General features: G+C 36.6%; 1 non-coding gene across 1 annotated transcript; it reads right to left on the reverse strand.

Moving 5' to 3' along the window:
- Nucleotides 1–19853: 19853 nt before the first annotated feature.
- On the reverse strand, nucleotides 19854–19962 carry LOC129402894 (U6 spliceosomal RNA). The gene has a single exon (XR_008628919.1). It is a non-coding gene; the product is annotated as a U6 spliceosomal RNA (small nuclear RNA).
- Between the last annotated feature and the right edge of the window lie 3464 nt (nucleotides 19963–23426).

The raw sequence follows: 23426 nt of genomic DNA on the forward strand, positions 1-23426 counted from the left end.
AATGTATAGACTTAAGATTTGCATTTCTACTATATTCTTATGTATATTAGTTTGCTAGAGCTGTCATAAAAATTCTAGGGACTGGTGGCTTCCACTATAGACATTTACAAGATAAAAGTTTTGGCAGAGTTAATGTGTTTTAAGATTCTGTCTCTTTGACTTGCTAATGGTGTCATTTTGCTGTTCTAACATGTCCTTTCCTCACTGCATACCTCAGACTGTGTCTCTCATCCTCATTTCTTTAAAGGACACATATTGCTTTAGGGGTTACTCTGATAGCCTCATTTGAATCTAATTATCTCTTGAAGAATCCTATCTCTAAATATACTTGTATTCTAAAATATTGGATTAAGGATTCATATAGGAATTTTGAGTGGACACAGTTCAAGCCATAACATAAGAATATGTTTATTTAATGCTGGGAAATACATATTTACATTGTACGATCTTGCTAGTGACAAATGAAATAAGTTTGAAGTTTTTTTTGCAAAACTAGTAAAAAGAGTGAAAATTGTGTCCAATTAGAAAGTCACCCCTCCCCCTCCCAACCCATCTCATCATTGACTATTGACTAAGGATAAAAATCACACATCGAGGAGATTGAAAAGAAGAATCTGAGTCACGAAAATAACTGTCCCTCACTTTACATAGACTGGGAATCTAAAGTAATACATTCTCATGAGAATGTGAAAGGTATTACTGCAGATTTCAGCTAGGTCTTTGGGTGGGTCTTTGGGGAAATCCTGTATAACATTAAAACAAAGAACCCCAAATGTTGTTGGTCATGTTCCTTTATTTAAAGAGTTGAAGCAGTCTTGGTCCTTTTGAAGGTGACTGCTGATATTCAGGTCTCTGTCCTCTCTGTGAAAGAATTAAAAGACTGAGTTCTGAGTTTTGCTATTGGGGTTACAACATCTCCCAGTCCACCCCTCTATGTCTATAACTTCCCTGCTATTTATCCTTCTGTGTTGTTTTTATGAGGCTGCTGAGTCCTTCTGGGGCCCTTCAATGTGCAAGTGAAGGTCCCCCTAAAGGCTCGAGCTGAAGAGTCTTGTTTTTTTGGGCATCAGACAGCTGTGCTCAGGGTTTACTCCTCCCTTTAAGTGCATGGATCACTTCTGGCTAGGTAAGGGTTATGCAAAGCAAGTTCTCTACTTGCTGGCCCCAGTTCTTTCTCCCTTATTTCTATTCAAGCTTGCTGGCTGGTTTTCCCCTAGGCAGGGGAGATTTTTAAAAACCAGTTGAATTTGGGGCTGGAGCGATAGCACAGCGGGTAGGGCATTTGCCTTGCACGCGGCCGACCCGGGTTCTAATCCCAGCATCCCATATGGTCCCCTGACCGCCGGGTGTGACCCAAAAACAAAAACAAAAAAAAAAAAACAAAAAACCAGTTGACTTAACTAGATCAACACACCCCTCCGGGCTGGGCTTCTCTTTTACAATACAATAAAAGAAAGTCACTAATTTGCAGGTGAAAATGAGTCCCTCTTTAACGTATTGTTATTTTATTTCTGCATGTCTATAGCTTTCTGTAAATTGCCAGTAAAGAGTTTATAAGTGGGCCACACCTAGAATTTTCAGATTTGAATCTGGCCTTTGAGTTGAAAGGTGAGACAACAGGCTAAACTTTTTTTTTCTATGTAATAGGTTTGGATTATAATTGTGGTAGAGATTTTTCTAGAGAACTAAATTTATCTGCGAGTTCCTCTTCAGGGTCAGTTTTGTGGGTATTTTTTTTTAAGCTTTCAAGTTTTGTAAACCATCTCCCTGAAGTGAGCAGGGTCAGACCATATTTAAAAGCTGAAATGGTTCTAGGTCATTAGGAATCAACAGGTGTTGCTATTGCAAATTCTGCTTTTTGTTTTGATTCTAGAAATAACTCTCATTTCTTTCTTTCTTTGTTTTTGGATCACACCCACCAATGTCAGGGCTTATTCCTGGGTCTGCACTCAGACATTACTCATAGCCTAGCTTGGAGTAAAGTGTAGGGTGTTGGAGATTGAACTCAGTTTGCTTACCAGCTAGGCAAGTGCCCTACCCACCATACTTTCAGTCCTTCTAAGGATGCCTCTTTCTCACAAGAAGGTATTTGCGCATTTGTTTTCCCATTTGCCTGTATTCAATGAATAGACAATTTTAACCTCACTCTAAGGTCTTTGGTTGTATAATTTTGTCAGCTTTACTTAGCGATAGTTTCAATTTTTAATTTCCCTAAACATTGTCAGTTTTCTTTTTTGCAATTTTCTTCTTTCAATAAATTTTCATTAGTTTACAATATTATAAAATTTCAAGAGTTTAGTTTAACATCTTTTTTGTGCATAGGATCACTATACTTATCACCAAATAACTTTGACAATTCAAAATATCTTACTGTAGGAGTGGAAATCTCCTTTCAAATTCGAGTTTACACATCTTTGGGATAAATATTTGAAGTAGTACTGCTGGAGTGAACGATATTTCCATTTTAGTTTACTGTTTTACTTTTTGTTTGTTTGTTTTCCTAACCACACCTGGTAATGCTCAGGAGTCACACATGACTCTGCACTCAGGAATTATTCTTGGCAGTTCACTGGAGACCTTATCGGATACTGGGGATCAAATCTGGATCAGTTGTGTGCAAGGCAAATACCTTATTCTTTGCACTATCTCTTGAGTCCTCCGTTCAATTTTATTTTCTCAAGTGTCTGTAGTCTATTAGTTCAAGATGAGCATCTTATAAGTCTCATGAAAATTGACTTTTCTTTCTGGTTAGTATAGTTGTTTTCTCTCTCTTTTTCTTTATCTCTCTCTCTTTCTATTTCTTTCTGATTTGTAGATGGCTCTATCTCTTTCCCTCTCTCACTCTCTCTTTGATCTACACCTTGGCTGTTTCTCAGTGCTTACTCTGGAATCTCTGTTCAGAGATCACTTATGTTGGAGCTCTCAGGGAACCACTTGGGGTGCTAGGGACCAAACTTCAACAATAGATTATATTCTTTTGTTTCTATAAAGCCCATGCTAAAATATATATTTGGGTTTTTATGATGTTATTATTTATTATTTTTTGTTTTATTTTTTGGGTCCCACCCAGCAATGCAATGAGTCAGGGTTACTCCTGATTCTTCACTAAGGAATTACTTCTGGTGGTAATTGGGGGACCATATGGGATGCTGGAGATTGAACCCTGGTCAGCTACATGCAAGGCTTGTAAGAATTGCTTGGAAGAGTTCTATAAAATAACATACTGTAGAAAAAATATTTTATATCATTTTTTGTTGTAATATTTTATGCAACAGAATAATCTAGAAAAAGAGCAACAAGGTGTACAGTGATAGTAAGCCCATTTTGGTTTTAAATCTGAGAATTTATGCAAAGAATCCAGAATGTTTTTCTTTCCTATAGAAAATGGGTGCTAGGAAATAAATTAAGACATCATTATAATTTTTCTTTAAAAACTAAGTTGAAAATGTGGGAAAACCATTCTGATAATTTACATAAAGTGGATAGTGTTTTAAACAATTATTTGCAAATCATAACAGATTGTGATTGAAAGTATGGCAATATTTTAATTGTCAATTTAGTTTTGCTTATAGTATCCACTTTTTAGGGATTTGAATGTAAGACAACCAGGCCAATAAATGTAGTTTATTTTCTAAGGGTTATAGAAAATAGTTTTAGAAATAATAATTAGAATACAGCAATTTTCATTCACAAACTTCTTTAGCTGTATCTTCAGAATCGGCCAGGAATGTTTAGTTCACCATGGCAAGAAAAAAAAAATGAATGAATGCAACTCAGATGAAGTAAGTAGACCACTAGGGAGTGGAAAGAACATGTATTATTTATTGAATTCTTCTCACAGTGAAACAGGAGAAAACTTAACCTGGATAAATACCAGACATTAATTTGGATGAAAATCATGTACATTCCTTAGATCTCTGCCAGCTCTGAGTCTGGGTGTGATTCATAGCCCAAGTGTCTGTATTGCTGTTTTGTTTATTCTGATTCAGGCTGCATTTTCTAAAAAGAACAAACACAGGATTAAGGCAATGTGACCTACTTTTACAGTTTTCTCTTTTTAAAAATATTCTTTTTTGCAAGTTTCTGAAAAAGAGCTAAACTAGCCATGTGTCCATTTGTATTTCAATAGTGTGTGTGTGTGGGGGGGGGGTTGGGGGGCAGGGAGAGGGTATTTGTAAGCTGAAAATTCATTTGTAAAAAGCCAGCACTTTTAAATAAATGAAACATGTTTGTTTCATTTTGTGAGAATACATATTTTATGATCTTTTACTGGAAAATCCAATGAGTAGAAGAGAGAGACCTTCAGCCAGGCGTTATTTTCATATACATTTCAAGTTATTCTTTTAAATGGATAAGCATAGTGATTAAAACTATTTTTAAATAATTTTGAATTTGGATGCTAAATGTATATTTTGTACAAAAATCTGATTTGCAAATAATGGAAAATTCAAGTAATAATATAAATTACTTCTCTACAGAATCTAATTTCTTATTTGCCAAAGACAAGGTATCTGTCAATTGCAATCCTGACATTTTTATTCAGGAAATACCTTTCTATTCAGAAAAATACTGCATAATAAAAATGACTAGAGTAATAGCTTGAATATATTTGTGTGATTTTTATTTGAGTTGGAGATTTCTAAAGTATTTCTTTTTTGAAGTGAAGATATAAATTTTAATGATATAGAAATAAACTTTATTTTCACTTTAAGCTGTATAATAAATGGAAAAATAGAGTATATCACTAACTATTATGTGATCCTGCAACTAGATAATTTTGAGAAAAATGTGAGAATATAATCTTACTATTGAAAAAAGTCTGATCAACTAATACAGTGATAAAGATTTTCATATGCAAAATAACAATGTTTTTATGGACGCAGTGTTCTACCTGTTCTGAATTTTGTCCATTGATCTAAGCTTTATAAACAATGACTACATTTTTACTTATTCAGGTATTTTGTAATCTTAGAGATACGTTCTACAGACAGCTCACAATTCTCATTGCTTGTTCTGATTCAGTGACATTCAGGCTTTGTATTAAATCCTATCTCCATCAGGCCATCTTTATTTTTGTTGGTTTTGGTTTTTGTGCTACAATTGGCTGTGCTCAGGGATATCTCCTGGCTCTTCATTCAGGATAGGGGACCACATTGAGTGTCAGGCATTGGAACCAGGTTAGCTGCATGCGAGAGTAGAGATCGACCTTCTGTAAAAAAATATACAAATGCAGCTGCAGATCATATTTAAGCTATCCTGATAATAACATTTCATAGTACAGGCATTAAAAATGTGTGTGGATGAGGTGGGTCCTTCTTTGATTCCCCAAACCACATGTGTTTCCTTGATTACCAGCAAGAGTGACCCCGGAGTTCAGAATTTGGAGTGGCCACTCTACACTGCTGAGTGTGTTCCAAACAATACCCACTGAAACATTTTGGGGAAAAAAAATGAATTCTACATTTTTAATGTAGATGAAATTTAAAATTAACTCAAAAGTTAGGGATAAATGTAGGGTGATTGGGTCAAATATTTGTTTGATTATAACTTTATATATACAGAATATATATGAAACTAATAGGACTGTAGCACTGTCATCCATTGTTCATCGATTTCCTCAAGTGGGCACCGGTAACGTCTCCATTGTGAGACTTGTTGTTACTGTTTTTGGCATATCGAATACGCCACGGGTACCTTGCCAGGCCCTGCCATGTGGGCTGGATGTTCTCAATAGCTTGTCGGACTCTCCGAGAGATATGGAGGAATCGAACCCGGGTTGGCCACATGCAAGACAAATGCCCTACCGGCTGTGTTATTGCTCTAGGCCAGAGCTATAGCAGCGGGTAAGGCGTTTCTCTTGAATGTGGCCGACCTAGGTTCTATCCTCGGCATCCCATATGGTACCCCAAGACCGCCACCAGGAGTAATTCCTGAGTGCAGAGCCAGGAGTAACTCCCGACAACCACCGGGTGTGACCCAAAAAGCAAAAAAAAGAAAAAAAATTCATATGTTGCCAGTAACATTTTCTAATACATAAATATATCTCACATGCAAATTTTTTAGCAGATTCATGCATATTGAATTTATAATACTAAACATTGTACTTAAAGAGATATCTTAAATACTTAGAAAACCTTTGTCTGTAACTCCACTACAGCAAATGTAGGTTCTATAGGTTCTGTAGTTTGGATAAAGGGCATGGAGTCCTTTCTTAAGTTGCCATGAAGCTTGAAGTTTTTTTTTTTCTTTTTGGGTAACACCTGGCGATACTCCTGGCAGTGCTGGGGGGGAACATATGGGGTGCTGAGAACCGAACCCAGATTGATAGCGAGCAAGGCGAACGCCCTACCCACTGTGCTATCACTCCAGCCTCTGATGCTTGTAGTTGTAATGTTCACATTTCACATACTATCCAGGACTGAATTCTAGTGAAGAATAAAACATTAAATTTCTACAAGGTTAGCGACATTTCAAACCAGAGTAGTTAAGGTGCTACTTTTTATTTCCCTCTTCACAGGGATGGCTATTCACAAATTAGTATCCTTCTCTTTTGACTATGTCAAGTGGAAGATTAAGTAGAGTTCACTTTTTCGGGGGAGAGGAGTAACACCTGGAGATGTTTCGGGGTTATTCCTGCCTCTGCACTCGGACCTGGAGACTGGGCTCAGGAGAACTTATGTGGTGTTGGGGATGGAACCCTGGGGAGCCACTTGCAAGGCAAATGTCCTAATCCCTGTACTATCACTCTGTCCCCAGAGTTCACATTTTTTAAATTAGGAGGTTGTGTTCATTGGCTCAATGATAAATAGGGAGAGTAATACATTCTAATTGGGCATAACTGTCATGAACATGCAATTACTATTGTAAATGGTGATTTTCTAAAGAGAGAGGGACTTTTCAACTGTCTTTTAGAAGACAATTAGACTCAGATCATATACATTAAAGTGATGAATTAGTAGAAAGAGAGAAAAAAACAGGAGATCTTTATGAACATTGAGAAAGGTCAAGAGTCAGTGCTCTAATGACTCTTCTCCTGTGTCTAATTTACTTGGCATTTCAATCACAGGGCAGTCAGCATAAAATGAGAACAATTTTCATATAACAAACTTATCATATAGGCTTGTTATAAATATTCAGTGTTATATATAATTATACATGATGTATTACTTTTACATTTGTATATTTTATTAGGGTATATTATTGTGATTATTCATGCATAAATAACATTTAAAAGATTTTTACTAAAGTATATGCACAACTGCCAAATATAAGAGAGTGAAAGTCCTCAACCATCAATACTATTGTCATCTGTTCTCTGATTCTAATGGAACTGGTGAAATTATTCATAAATCACAAATAAAAATAAAGAAAGAGCTGCAATTAAAAGATGGCTGGGAGAAATGTTCAAAATGAGTTTAGAATCAGATGCTACCCTCTGATGTTATAGAGAAGAAGGAAAAGGAGAAAAAATACAGTGGGTGATCTCAAATATTGGTGAACTCTAAAATTATTGAAATTATAATCATATCAGACAGGTATTCTGATTGAGGTAATTTAAAAATACAAATGGGCCTTGCATGCAGCCAACCCCGGTTTGGTTCTTGTCACCACATGGTCCCCTGAGCATCAACAGACCTAGGCCTGGAGACACCCCCCCATGGGTTCCTTCCTTAGTACAGCTGGATGCTGTTCTGGAGGGCCCCAAGCTTTAGGACGTAGCCTGGGTAACCCCTGGCAGTGCCAGGCCTTGTAGCACAACATCCTTCGGCACTTGCATTCAACCATTGGTCTGATGGACACCCAGAACACCGTGCAAAGTCATCTGGAACCTCCTTAGTACTAGTCAGGACTTCCTCTCCCCCTGAAATATTTTTAGATTAAGGGATTATGTATTTTAAGGACTGGAACAATAGCACAGTGGTTGGGCGTTCGCCTTTCACGCAGCTGACCTGAGTTTGATTCCTCCAACCCTCTCAGAGAGCCCGGCAAGCTACCGAGAGTATCGAGCCCACGCGGCAGAGCCTGGCAAGCTACCCGTGTGTATTGGATATGCCAAAAACAGTAACAGTAAGTCTTTCAATGAGAGACATTACTGGTGCCCCACTCGAACAAATTGATGAGCAACGGACACCTGTGTTTATTTTAGAACGCTGTTAAGACCGGAATGAATTTTATCATTTCAGTTAGGCATTAAAGTGTCAAGATCATTTTAAGATATTTAACATTTGCCAACTATCCTACTATAAACATATCAATGCTTATGTAATTCTTAAACTTTCAGTTGCGTTCCTTTCATCACTATTTTATACAGAAATATGCGATATTCAAAATTTTTGAGATACTTGCACACACTTATATTTTTAGATTATTAAACTCAGTTATATTAAACTCAGTTACTGTATCGAAACTCAACTATGAACCTTCTCATTTTATACTATCTATCCCCCTTTAGGTAGCAATATTCAACGTTCACTATGTTTCTTCATCCGAGTTCTTCCAAGGAACATCACAATTCATTTTTCTAGAAGTTCATATGCAGCTCATTCATGTGTTCTAGAGTATTCAGTAACTTCCCACTTCTTTTCTCTCTCTCTTTTTTTTCCTTCTGTGTGTGGAATCTGGTGCTCAGGGATTACTCCTGGGTCTGCTTGCAGAGCTCACATCTAGCTGGGCACTGAGGAAAATAGAAGATGCTGAGGACCAAACCTTGGTTCTCCACAAGCAAGGCAAGTACCCGACACGTTGTATTATCCTTTCGTCCCCAACTTCCCACTTTTTATAAGATTAATTCATTGCATGTGTATGTTTCACAGGATGCATTTTGCAACCTGTTTCCAATTTATTTCTGCTTCCTTGTCTTGCTTTCTCCCTAGCCTGTTGTCATACATATTTACTTTTCTTCCTAGAATAGCTCTATGTCTTCATCCTTCATCACAGGATCTTTGCTTCCTGGAATAACTAACAATTTTATCTGCTTTGCTCATTTAAAATCTTTATTTTCAGGCCCACCATAAATATCATCTTTCTGATATCAATAACAAAAGTAATTTTCTCTTCTTTGTAATATTACATTATATCTGTACATTTCTCCACTACTATCTCCCTACTTGTTAATTGTCATGACCCATTCATGATATAGCTACGTATTTATATAACTACTTAAAATAAGATGCTAGATTTGTTTGTAATCTTAGCACCCCATTATCAGTGGGGTGCAAAAATTTGCATGAATTATTGTAATAAAATAGTATTATTTTGAGTAGTTTTTAGGAACAAATTTAAATCTACCATAACATATTCCTATAACTAAAATATGAGTATTAAACTATGCATTTATAAGGATAAAATTATAATTCATTTTTGTATTTTCATGAGCATGCCAAAATACTTTCCTCTTGTTCAATTTAAAATGTTCCTTGTTGGGGTCAAAGGATTACCTAGTATAATCTAAATATGTTCTTGGCAGACATGTGAGATTATCAGAAGACATATCAGTATAATATATTCAAACTTTTAAAAGCCAAGAAACAGATAATAAGCTTTCATAAATCCCTTCCTAAAATGCATTTAAGTATATTTTCACAAGTATCAATAAATTGCATTCATTTTTTTCTCTTGAAAACTTTGGAGGACAGAAGAAAGTGTCACAGATGAAGGAGGTCAAAGACTTAAGTAGAAAGAGGTTCCACTGAAACTGGAGATTAATAGAAAGATATTCTTATTTTTCTGTAAAAATCAGGATATAAAAATAAACATTTCTCTCTATTATAATAAAAAATATGGAACTCTATTCAAATTACAAGCTGTGAACTGTGTTATGCAGATCTTTATATGCTTCTGCATTTTTCTGGAGAGATGAATGGGGACTGACGAATGTTCTTCAGAATTCCTTAATTTATACTTAATTTTAGTGATGTAACATTAATTTATAATACAGAGTTTTGTGGAATAAGTATAAATAAGAATCTGGTATATTACATTACATACATTACATACATTATCAGAAGTCTGGTTTCTATTGTTTGCTGAACAATTAATTCCTCTTCAACTTGTTTAATCATGTCATTTCTTCCTTTTTTTTTCTTTCTTTTTGTTTTTGTTTTTTTGAGTCACACCCAGCGGTGATGCACAGGGATTACTCCTGACTCTGCACTCAGGAATTACCCCTGCTGATGCTCAGGGGACCATATGGAATGCTGGGACTCAAACTCGGGTCAACCGAGTGCAAGGCAGACGCCCTACTCGCTGTGGTATTGCTCCAGCCCCTCCTTTCTTTCTCGTAATCACTCATTTACAGTCAAAAAGCTAGTTTCTATTTTATTTGTTTACTTTTTGTGGGGGAGGAGTTAGGATTCACCTACCTATGCTTTTGGCCCTCTGGGTTCTCTGCTCAGGGATGAAACATTGTGGTGCTCTGTGAACCACGTGTTCATCTCCAGAAATTGAGCCAGGTTGGCCTCATGTGAGGCATGTCTGGGGATAATAATTTATTTCTGGACCCTGCGAAACAGTGCTGCTCAACCAGGAAATACTATTTTTTCCAAATTTTTTAAAATTGCATCACTGTGAAATACAGTTGCAAAGCTGTTCATAATCTGGTTTCAGTCATACAATGTCCCAACAACTATTCCTCCAGTCCAGTACATTTCCCACCACCAAGGTTCCCCATTTCCCTCCTGCAACACCCCCCTCTTCCTCCCATCTGGCACTTTCTCTCTCTGTCTGTCTCTCTGTCTCTGTCTCTGTCTCTCTCTTCTTTAGGGCATTATGGTTTGCAAGATGGATATTGAGAGGCTATTGTGTCTGTTCCTTCACTTACTTTTCAGCATGCAGTTATTTTATTTCCAACGACCTTTGTCATACTGGTTCCTTCTCTATCCCAACTGCTTTCTCAGGGAAGTACTTTGGCATCATCAGCTTTACAGCAGTGCTCAGGGGACATGTGGCAATAGAGGTCCAACTTTTGAGTCTGTATATACTAGGCCTGTACTCTGCCATTTGAATTGTCTTCTCCTGAAAACCTTGTTCTAATTTTAATTGTTTTTGTTGTTGTTGTTTAGTTAAATGCGTTATTTTATTTTATTTTTACTTTTCATTCATTTGTTATTTTTTTTTATTTTTGTTTTTGCCCCACATCCAGTGGTGCTCAAAGCTCACTCCTGGATCTGCACACAGGAGTCACACTTGGTGAGACTTGGGGAACCATATTTGAAACATATATAAATCTGGGTCAACTCTTTTATATCTAACACGAAAACATTAAGCCATTTTGAATTATTTTGTATATATGGTATACGTGCTCTTAAATGAAGAAATTAGAGCTAATATTATACTTGAGAATAAAAATTGACAACTAAAACTTCATAGTTGAAGAATAGGATGAAAACTTTACTCATCACTTTTATTCAACATCGTATTTAAATGTGACCAAATTGGAAATAAAAATAGTTTATATCTGTTTTTTAAGCTAGCTTATATCTGATTTTTAGCAGCGTAATAATATACACAAAAATCTCCTCAAATTTTAATACAAATACTACCAGAAATAATGCAGTAAAATGTTGTATGGTGATAAGAATATATAAAATTATTTACTGTGTGTCTTTGTGTGTATGTGTGTGTGTGCAGTATATAGAATTATTTTTCTAATTTATCTTATACAAGATCTGGCAACCAATGTTCCAATAATCTAGTATAAGATAAATTAGAAAAACAATTCTATTTACAATAGTGTCAAAAAGAATAACATCTAGCATTAAATGTGACCAAAATGTTGAAGTAGCTGAGTGCTGAAAATCACAGGACATTTTTGAAAGGAATAGAAGACACAATGAAATGGGAGGATATTTTATGTTCATTGATTATAAGAATTATCATTAAAATGACCACAATACCTAAAGCAATACACATAATCAATGCAGTTATTACCAGTGTCCCAATGGCATTCTTTAGAGAAAAAGAAGCAAACCTCATAAAATGTGTCTAATCTATAACAAACTCCAAGTAACTAAAAGAGCTTTGCAGAAAATGAACAGAAATGGAAATGTTTCTTCAGTTCAAATTATACTTCAGTGGTAATAACCTATCTTTAACGATATTATAATCCACAAACATAATTATACTAGCCTGATATAAAAAGTGGATTTACAGATATCTGAGACCAAATGACATCACTAAAAATAAATATCCTTACCCATGGATATTTAATATGTGTATAGTTAAAAGTATTCAGTGGAATGATGAATATTTCATTTTTAGCACTGACATTGGGGTTCCAGAGAGATAGTATAACCAGTAGGTGATTGCCTTGCATGGCCAACTCGGGTTTGAGCCCTGAAACCCCACATGGTCCCCTAGATTGCTAGGAGTGATCCCTGAATACAGAGCCAGGAGTTAGCCCTGATGGGTGCCCCAAAACAAAAAACAAAAACATAATGGTAGCATTGTCATCCCGTTGTTCATCAATTTGCTCGTGCGTGCACCAGTAATGTCTCCATTGTGAGACTTGATGTTACTGTTTTTGGCATATCTAATATGCCACAGGTAGCCTGCCAGGCTCTGCCATGTGTCTGGATACTCTCAGTAGTTTTCCAGGATCTCTGAGAGGGACAGAGGAATTGAACCTTGTTTGGTCACATGCAAGCCCTACTTGCTGTGCTATTGCTCCAGTCTGGGAAAAAAAAAAAAAAAACGGTGTTTGGGAAAATTGTCAATCACATGTAGCAGAGTGAAAATCTACTTTTGTTACCTGAAGCTATTATTTTTGAAATTGATTATTGTCACCCCTTTCTTTCCCTGTATTGTTGTATAGTGATTATGAGAGGCTGCACATACTTGGTGATCAAACACTTGGTTGCAGGAGTCACCTGAAGTCACACATGTTATTTTTGGTCATAAACAACACTTTAGAATTTTATTACATTCCTAGTACCATTAGTTTATTTTTAAAATTAGAATGCATATAACTTTTTTCTTTCATATATATACATATATATATGAAAGAAATATATCTTTCATATATACATATATATATATATGAAAGAAATATATATATATCTTGGCTGGAGCGATAGTACAGTGTGTAAGTGTGTACGGCATTTGCCTTGCACAAGTCCGACCTGGGTTCAATTCCTCTGTCCCTCTCGGAGAGCCTGGCAAGCTACTGAGCGTATTCCGCCCACACGACAGAGCCTGGCAAGCTAACCATGGCATATTCGATATGCCAAAAACAGTAACAAGTCTCACGTACTGGAAACGTTATTGGTGCCCGCTTGAGCAAATCGATGAGCAATGGGATGACAGTGATACAGTGACAGTGATATATTTCTTAGTACCCCACCTTGTTTGGCCTTGATGTCTGTTACCCAAACCTTTGAGTTACTGAACATTAGCACTTTATTATTCTGTAAAATCAGAGAAAACAAACCATCTTAAAGCCAGCTGCACTCAATATTCTCCTCTATTTTCAAGTATGGTAGTCAATCCAGCTAATCTCATACCAATTAGACTCACCCTAATGCTAAAACTTATTTATGTATTTAAGTTGTCTGCGTTAACACTGGCAAGTTCCTGGTCATTAACTTAAGTTAATTTAATCAAGGTTAAATAAATTAGTACTTGTTGGGCCACAGCTGGTAGTGCCCGGGTCTTACTCCTGGCTGAGTTTAGAGATGACTCCCGATAGTGCTAAGGGAATTGTATGTGGTGTTGACGAATGAACTGGGGCCCACCACCTGCAAGACAATTATCCCTGTACTATCTCTCTTGGCCAATAGAGATTATTAAAATAAGTCCAAGTAGAGTGTAGTTTCTTGAGTTGATAAATTATTTCTAATCTTCCAGTCCTTATGTGTCAAGACAAAACATTGACTGATGTTGCTGAAATTGCCTCTACCAAGGCCATTACCAGCTACCTCTTGGAAGTGATATATTCCTTGAATAACCTCATAATGCCACGGGCAAAAGCCGGTTTCCTTGGCCTTGATAAATGTTACCCAAATCTTTGAGTTATTGAACTTCAGCTCTTTATCATTCTGTAAAATCAAAGAAAACAAAACAACCTTAAAGACAGCTGCACTCAATTTCAGTAACGATGGATCTTCCACGTCCCTTTAAAATAGCTTCGCAACTTAATTACAACATATTAGTTCAAACATTCCAAATGTATTGCTTTAGGTGCTATAAAAGATTAAAAGTATTGATTTGCAATGTTAGAAAATAAAATTTGAAAAGAGAAGAAAAAAGAAATTCTATTTTTATTTCCATTTAAAAAGTATATCTTGTAGAGCATTTAAATAAAAAAAATGTTTAATATCATTTCGTTGTTCACTAAAGGTGAGCCTCATCTTTGAATCTTATTCTTTGCATATGTGGAATATAGCGGTCCCAACCATGGCAAAGAATTCTTATCTATTTTCTGTATCCACTTAAAATGAGCTATCAAGTGCTGAGGTCAAAAATATTGATGTCTCTTGCACATATATCTTTTTCCTGAGTGAAAATTCCACTGCAAGTTGAGAACTGGAAATACATTCACTCTCACTGTAAAATAGAAGCTACATTTTTTTGCTTTCATTTTTCTAGAATTGTGAGATGTCCTTCAACTAAATTGTATCACCCGTTGTTTTCTGCTTCTGATTTTTAAACATGATATTTTCCTTTTATTCTTACACTTTTATATGAATTTTGATATTTTAAAATATTTTATATGAACTATCAACAAGTCTCACAATGGAGATGTTACTGATGCCCGCTTGAGCAAATCAATGAGCAATGGGATGACAGTGACACAGTGATACTTTTAAATCTCTGTCACTATCACTGTCATCTCATTGCTCATTGATTTGTTCGAGCAGGTACCAGTATCGTCTCTCATTGAGAGACTTACTGTTACTATTTTTGGCATATCCAATACGCCATGGGTAGCTTGCCAGGCTCTGTTCATGCATACAGTGATACAGTGATCTTAAATCACTTTCAAAAATGTTACTGTAATACATTTGGTGATAATAATGGTGTCGTCTAGCCTTCATATAGGCACTTTACAATGTTTTCTTTTTTTTTATGGGTATACAATGGTGTTTGGCTATACCCAGTTGTGCACAGGACATATTATTGGTTCAGTGCTCAAGGATTCTGATAGTGCTTGTGGGGGACCATTCGTTGTTCCAGGAATTAAAAAGTCTTTTAAATATTTATCTACCTGCAAATGATTTCCTTCTTGGTACCAAAATTTCACCCCTCTATAGCAAATGGTTTAAAAAGAAAATACATGAAAACATATCTTGGGGCTGGAGTGATAGTATGGTGGGTAGGACATTTGTCTTGCACGCGGCCGACCCGGGTTTGATTCCCAGCATCCCATATGGTCCCCTGAGCACCGCCAGGAGTAATTCCTGAGTGCCAAGTCAGGAGTAACTCCTGTGCATTGCCAGGTGTGACCCAAAAAGCAAAAAAAAAAAAAAAAACCCAAAAAACAAAAAACAAAAAACAAAACATATCTTTCCTAATCTAGATATAGATATATCTTTATGTAAAAAGTGGAATCACCTATACTTCCCAGGAAGTACTTTTTTTGTGAGTTATGATCAAATGAAAAACAAACCAACAAAACAGCTGATGATCTTTGTAAAACAAAAACTAGAGCAGAAAGTCCCATGCCTTACCTTAAAAACAAAAGTGATATCTAACTACATTGCTATATGCTTTCCAGAGAGTATGGAAACAATAATTTCCTGAGTAAAAAAAAATGACCTATAATACTTGTATAAGGAAGACTGCAAAATAAAGCTACATAGAAACCTCTAGACTGCCTAATATTAATGATCCTAGATTCATCAAGTTTTGGATTTTTTGTTGTATTATATCCAATACTATTTTAGATCAATAAATGGATCCTGGATTAATCAACTTTTGGACTTTATGTTATATTAAACCCAATGCTAATCTAGACCAATAAGTTATATTCTAGTAGTTTATATTTAAGTTCAGTAACTTCTATTCTTGTACATAACTGATGTGACAGCTCCTTAAAATTTCTTTTTAATGTGCACATGTATATTTTTGTGTTTAAAAACTGCTGGTTGTGGTAAACGTTTTGAATATGGGCAGTGTATTGTGCTATAATTATTTGATTTTTATAAGTATAAGATTCTACTCTCTTCACCATTTTGTACACTATATCATATTTTTAATATTTGACTGGGAGAACTTTATTTAGCTGCCCTTTTGTCTTGTATATAAAAATGTTTTCTCTGATTAGCACTTAGCTCTACTCTACTCTGCCTCTTTTGGGATATCTTATCACCAGTTATTTACCTGAAGTGTATAAAAAAATGAGAATGATTGCAGATATCCATTTCCCCAGAATTTCTCGATCTTGCACATTTACAATTAATAATGCACCACGCTCTCCATGGGTTAGGTGGTGTGAGAATTAATTCAATCCCTAGAGTGACATATCAAACAATGAAACACTTTTCGAATGCCTTGGTAACTTGAGAATTAATATTTCTTAAATGCCACATTTTAGCTCTGATATTAGGTCATGTTCTAGGAGAACATACTTGAAGAAAAAAAACCCCTGCATGTGAGCACATTAATAGGGAAAAATATTTTTATGAAAAACAAATAAAATGCTCCCTCTAAGCTAAGTACTTTATTTCTTTATTGCAAGGGCTTTTGCTGAATCATAGTGACAGATTCATCAATCATGTTATGCTTCAAGGGTGGGTGGTTCCATATTTACTATTAAAAATACTTTTTTGGAGACTATAATTGAAAAAACAGTAATATGCAATTTTAAAGATGACATTAAAGCAAGCCAAGTTGCCTATTATTCAAGCCCTGCTTGCTAGATACTTACAAAGCAGCTTACAGACAGGACTTTACTTCTTGAGGAACCAGTATGGTATTTTACTGGGAGACTAAAATGAAGACCTTGTGTAATTTGAAACTAAGAAATTTATGGTTAGATTTACACTGAAGGATAATTATATGCCAAATATGTAATAAACTAAATACATATAGACTTAAACGACAAAAACTGCCAAAAATATAAAATACTAGAGCAGGCAAGTAAAATCTAATACATATTGATTATTTAAAAGAAACTGACAAATTATGTAGACCTTCATAAAAATTTACAACAAGAGTACAGGTGATACTATTGTCCATATACACTTCACACTGATAAAAACTAGCAATCTTATTTTTTCTATATCTGTTTTTTGAATTTTTTTATATATTAACTCATGACTGGTATTTTATCTGGAATTTTTTATCTGTAAGAAAAAGCTGAATGAAGAATAACAGTGAAAGATTAAAAATAAAAATATCTACAAATACACATGTAATTTTTGTTAAAGAACAATCATTCTAAAGTTAAAGAAAATAGGAGTTATTTGGACATTGAAGGGAATGGGGGTGTGAAGAGAGAAACCTTATCTTGAGTGACATCTAGTGGATTCCTGTAGAAAAAAGTCTAAAGTAAAAATGTACTATATTTTAAAAAAGGCAACAATAGATCAGGCAGCTATAAAATCTACTAAATGCTTTCTGTTCAAAAGCAGTAAAATTGGCATAAACATCAATTGAATTTACTGAGGTTGGAGAAAATTATGTAGATGTAAACATGCAATTATCATAATTTAAAGTTTTATAGTGAATCATTTTTGAAAACATGTTTTTAATACTTTTAAAAGCCACTAATAACTGAGGTATATTAATTTTATAGAAATATAAATGGAGTTGCAACTTTAAATACTAGATGCTTAAATGTCTTCATATTACAACCAAAATAATTTTCAAGAAAGATTTACTCATTTATAAGAATATAAAGAATAATTGAATATTCTGATTTTAATAAATGTTTGCAAAATTCCTTGAGCCATTTATTTGGTTTGTGCTATCCAGACGTATAGCAGTGAACAGACTAGGCAAGATCTCTTTATTACTGCTTTTCTATTCTACTTAGGGGAGGAAGTATTAATTTTTAAAAAAGTAAAAATGAGACTCGATAGTACAGTGGGTTAGGTGCTTGCCTTGCATATGACTGAACCAGGTTCAAACCGCTATGAGTAGGTCCTGAGCAACACTGGTATTTGCCCCAAAATGTACCAAAACAAACAAAAAAAATGGATAGTGATTTACTGAATGAAACACATATTGTCAAGGAAACTCATTCAGCAAATTGTATTACTCCAGGTTGAATAGCATAATTAAAATTGGAACCTCCCTTTTTTTTTAAATCTCAGCAAGATGATATATGATATTGGGATCAAAGAAGTCTTTTTGAAGTGAGACTGAAGAAATGAAAAGTTGATGAAGGTTGGAACCATGTAAGGTACTTTTCATTGCATGTGGCCAACCAGGTTTGATCCTCAGCATCCTAGATCACTGGGAGTGATTCCTGAACCCCAGAGTAATGCTGGGTGCAACCCCCAAACAAAAAAAAACAACAGAAACAAAAACTTGGGAGATTTTCATTTCAGGAATTCCTGGAAGCATAGAAAAGAGAAGTGGAGATTTGGCATGCTGAGGAAACCAAACAGCAAGTTAGATTGTTAGCGGAGGATAGGAATCAAGTCATGCTGAGACTCCTTGCTGCACTCAAGATAATGAATATTGTATTTTTAAAGGAACAGAGGGAAGTAAACTGACCAGACAGGATTCTTACAGAGAACAGGTTAGAGAAGGGTAAGAGGACACACAGGAGAATCAGCCTGTACGTGTAGGACAATATTGATTTATCCTTTCTCGTTCTTCCTTTCTCCCTTGCCTCAGGGAGCTAAGTTTATTGATTTACACCATCACAGTGCTCCTAACGGACTCCCATTTTTCTGTGTTTATCTATAATCTCTCCGTTGTGCTCTGCTTCTCCTACCTGTTAATCACTTGTATCCCCAAATCATACCCTTTGACTTGAAAGGTCAGATTTTTCTAAAGACTCTGGAGATTGTGTTTGTAAGTAAAATATTGGTTTTCTCTTGCCCTTGCATCTTGCATAGTTTATTTATTTATTTATTTGTTTGTCTGTTTGTTTGTTTTTCTTTGGGGGTTACACCTAGCAATGCACAAGGGTTACCCCTGGCCCATGCACTCAGGAATTACTCCTGGTGGTTCTGGGGGAGCATATGGCATGCTGGGAATCGAAGCCAGGTCGGCTGTGTGCAAGGCAAACGCCCTACCCACTGTGCTATTGCTCCAGCCCCACATAGTTTACTTTAGAGCAGTGTCCTTTTTTATTTATACACAGGAAGACAGTTAATGCTATGCTTTTGTAATTGGGAGTTAATTGACTCCAAATAATACTTACTCCTGGGCATCTGTCTTATTTACTCTACTTAAGTCACAGTTGCCCTCATTTCCTCCACCCCAAAAGAAGGCTCTAGATGAAGGGACTTGGATGGACCCAGGGCAAGCTATAAGCTACCCTGGCATTGAAATGGGACAGACCTACTGCCATAAAACTTAAAATAAATGAAGAGCATGGTTATGGACAAACTCTTTCATGACCCAAAATGAAGTAACTGGATCAGGGCCTTGCTGGGATTAGGAAGGACTAACCTGGCCTGAGAACCACATGTAGTCTGGGAGCTATAGCAAGATGTCCCAGGAGAGCCACCCTTTAAGCTTAATATATCTCTTCCTGTGTCCATACAAATTACTAAAAGTCTAGCCAGATAAAGTGTTTTCGGTGATGCATTAATTTCATTGATTTTTTTTCTAGTATATCACACCACTCTCTTTGGGCTCAGACAGCTTTCACTGATAAATCTGCTGTAATCTAAGGGGTACTCCTTTGTATATGACTTCCCTCTTTGACCTTGCTGCTTGCAGTGTGTCTCTATCTATGATATTTTTTTTTCTTATTATATCTTGCGTGTCATCCTTGCTCAGGGGTCATGCTTATCTCTGTATCGTTCCAATTTTAGTATTGTTCCAATTTTAGTTTAGATGGGAGCCAAAACAGCAGGTAGGGTGTTTGCCTTGCACGCAGCTGGCCCAGGTTTGATTCCTCCATCCCTCTTGGAGAGCTCGCCAACCTACCTGGAGTATCCCGCCCACATGGTAGAGCCTGGCAAGCTACCAGTGGTGTATTCAATATGCCAAAAACAGTAACAACAAATCTCACATGGAGATGTTACTGGTGCCCGCTCGAGCAAATCTATGAACAATGGGATGACAGTTCTACAGTGCTACAGTTATATCTTGGAGTCCTATTATTTGGGTCTCTTTTAGCTGTTAACCTTCAGGATTCTTGGATCTGGATGACTGTATTCTCCAGCTCTGGGAACTTTTTAGGAATTATGTCAACCTCAACCTCATTGGGGTTGCCTCCCTTTCCCACTGACACTTGATGATTCTTATATTGTTCATCTTGAATTTATCCCATACCTCTCTTACCCACCCTTGAGATATTTTGAGGTATTTTTCTCTCTTCCCCTGTTGCGTGGATGCTTTCTGCAGCTCATTTTTAAGCTCACTGATTCTGTCTGCAGTAGGTGCATTCTACTGTTGAGGGCACCCACAGAGTTTTTTCTTTCATCTATCAAATTTTTATTAGTGACATTTCTGTTTGTAGTTTTCTTATTTCTGCTCTAATTTCTTCCTGTATTTTATTGACTGCTTTTTCCACTGTTTCTTTTATATTCGCCTGTACTTTATTGGATGTCTGTTCCACTGTTTACTTGAGCACATTGAACATCCTTATCATTTTATCTCTGAATTCTTTATCCAAGAGATTATGTATGTGGGCATTCATTGTTTAGGTTTCAGGCTCTTTTCTTTATCCACTCCTTGTGGTGGAGATCTGTGCTACTTCTCCATGATGCTATGGTAATCTGGAGGTGGATCCTCCAAGTTCACTATCAGTGTCCCCTTCTCACTGCCAGGGAGAATTCTGGGCGAGTACAGTAGATGGTGGTCTCCTCTTTCCCCTTCAAGAATATTACCTTCCATGGAGCCTGGAGCAATCACATAACAGGTAGGGCATTTGCCTTGTATGCGGCCAACCCAGGTTCGATTCCCAGCATCTCACATTGTCCTCCGAGCACTGCCAGGAGTTATTCCTGAGTGCAGAGCCAGGACTAACCCCTGTGCATCACCGGGTGTGACCCAAAAAGAAAAAAAAATTTTTTTTTTCCTCTTTGTGACTTGTGGGGGGCCTCTAGCACTGATTCAGGAAAAGTATTCTTTTAGACTGAGTTTGTTCAGATTCTTGTGTTTCCTGTTATTTTTGTATGTTTTGGGGATATTTTGTTTTGACTAAGCTAATGGACAATTACCCAAATGTGGTTGGGGTAGACAGGCTGCCCTCTTAGTGCAGTATATAGTGGAAGCATTTCCTGGGTGAAACCCTGAGAGTCCAGCTTTCTCTGGATTTTAGAAGTTAAATCAGCATATAGGGCTGGAGTGATAGCACAGCAGGTAGGGCATTTGCCTTGCATGCGGCTGACCCGGATTTGATTCCTCCTCCCCTCTCGGAGAGCCCAACAAGCTACCGAGAGTATCCCGCCTGCAAGGCAGAGCCTCGCAAGCTCCCCGTGGCATATTTGATATGCCAAAGCAAGTAATAACAAATCTCACAATAGAGATGTTACTGGTACCTGCTCAAGCAAATTGATGAGCAATGGGATGACAGTGATATAGTGACAGTGATACAGAAATTAGCATATTAAGGTCAATGTCTAGAAGGGAAGGCAGTTCCTGGGCAAAATGCTGAGGGCCCATCTTTCCCTTGTGGTGGGAAGGTGGTGGGGGAGAATTTCATGCTGGGAGATGGAGAGGAGACTGCTGCAGTCCACATACCTTAGTTTGAGAACTTAGTTGACAGTAGCCAGAATCTGGAAACAACCTGAGTGCTCTAGAATAGACAACTGGTTAAAGAAACTATGTTATATCTACACAATGGAATACTATACAGCTGTAAAAAATAAATCATGAAATTCACTTATAAATAAACAGACATGGAGAATATCATACTTAGTAAAAAAAAATTAGAAGAAGTAGACTATATAGAATGACTGCCCTCAGGGGTCATATATTTTAAAAAACTGCAATAGAGACTAACATCCAAGGACAGTAGAAATAAAGATCAGGGGCTGGAGCAATAGCACAGCAGGTAGGGTGTTTGCCTTGCATGTGGCCAACCTGGGTTCGATTCCCAGCATCCCATGTAGTCCACCGAGCACTGCCAGGACAAATTCTTGAGTGCATGAGCCAGGAGTAACCCCTGTGTATCGCCAGGTTTGACCCAAAAAGAAAAAAAAAACAAAACTAGAAATAAGGATCAAAAAAATCATTCATGGTTGGAAGCCTGCCTCCAGGTCTGGGATGAGAGGCTAGTTGGGATAGATAAGGGACCATTATAGCAATCATTCATAGTTGGAAGGAATCACTCTGGATGGGAGATGCGTACTGAAAGTGGGCAAAGGACCGAACATGATGGCCTCTCAATATCTGCATTGCAAAACCCAAAGGAGGGTGGGGGGTAGGAAAGAGAAAAGAGTAAAGAGGAGAGAGGGACAGAAGGAGGGAGAGAAAGATAGAGGGGGAGAGGGAGGGAGAGGCGAGAGGCGCTGGAGGGGTGGCAGGAGGGATACAGGGGATATTGGTGGTAGGAAATGAACACTACTGGAGGATTGGGTGTTGGAACATTGTATGACTGAAAATCATGAATGCTTTGTAACTATCTCAGATGATTCAGTTTTTTTAAAAAAGTTTTATATAGAAGGCCAAGGCATGGTTACAGTGCACTATGAAAAGGGAAATTAACTGATGGCCGCAACCCAGGAGGCCATGCCCCACCGCTGCCAGTGTACCAGGGGAGGGAGAAGCCGTGCATTGGCACAGATCCTGGGTTGCAGTTTGAGTCCCACTACTGACACATTTCTAAAAACTCAGGTGTTCCCTCTTACTTAGGTGGTCATCTGGGTACCTGTGGCTGCCGAGGGGACTTCCTCATATATGCTTTATAATGTTCCTAAATTTATAACTGAGTAGTCTCAAATTATAACTCTTATGACTTACTTTTGGAATACTTTTAATGGAATCACTTTTAAGGGAATCACCTTAATTATCTTTTTTTAACCTTTATTTAAAGGAGTTTATAAGCAGGATTCAATTAAAAATTAATTAATTAAAAATAAAACAATAAAATTATATCTTTTAATAATGATAGCACCTTAAAAATAGAGAAGAGCAATAAAGTCATGAATACTTTGAAACTTATAGTTAATAATCTGAAAATAAATTCAGGAAATGTGTATTCATGAGATACTATTACCAGCATGTTCTTATTGCTAAATGTTTTCTCCAACATAGAACTTTATTCATATTTATTTCATAAAACATTCACATATATTATATATTTAAATGAGTAAGAAAATTGTATTTTGCAGTATAAATAAATTATTGAGAATTAA

Source organism: Sorex araneus, chromosome 2 (assembly GCF_027595985.1).
Source record: "Sorex araneus isolate mSorAra2 chromosome 2, mSorAra2.pri, whole genome shotgun sequence".
NCBI lineage: Eukaryota > Metazoa > Chordata > Mammalia > Eulipotyphla > Soricidae > Sorex > Sorex araneus.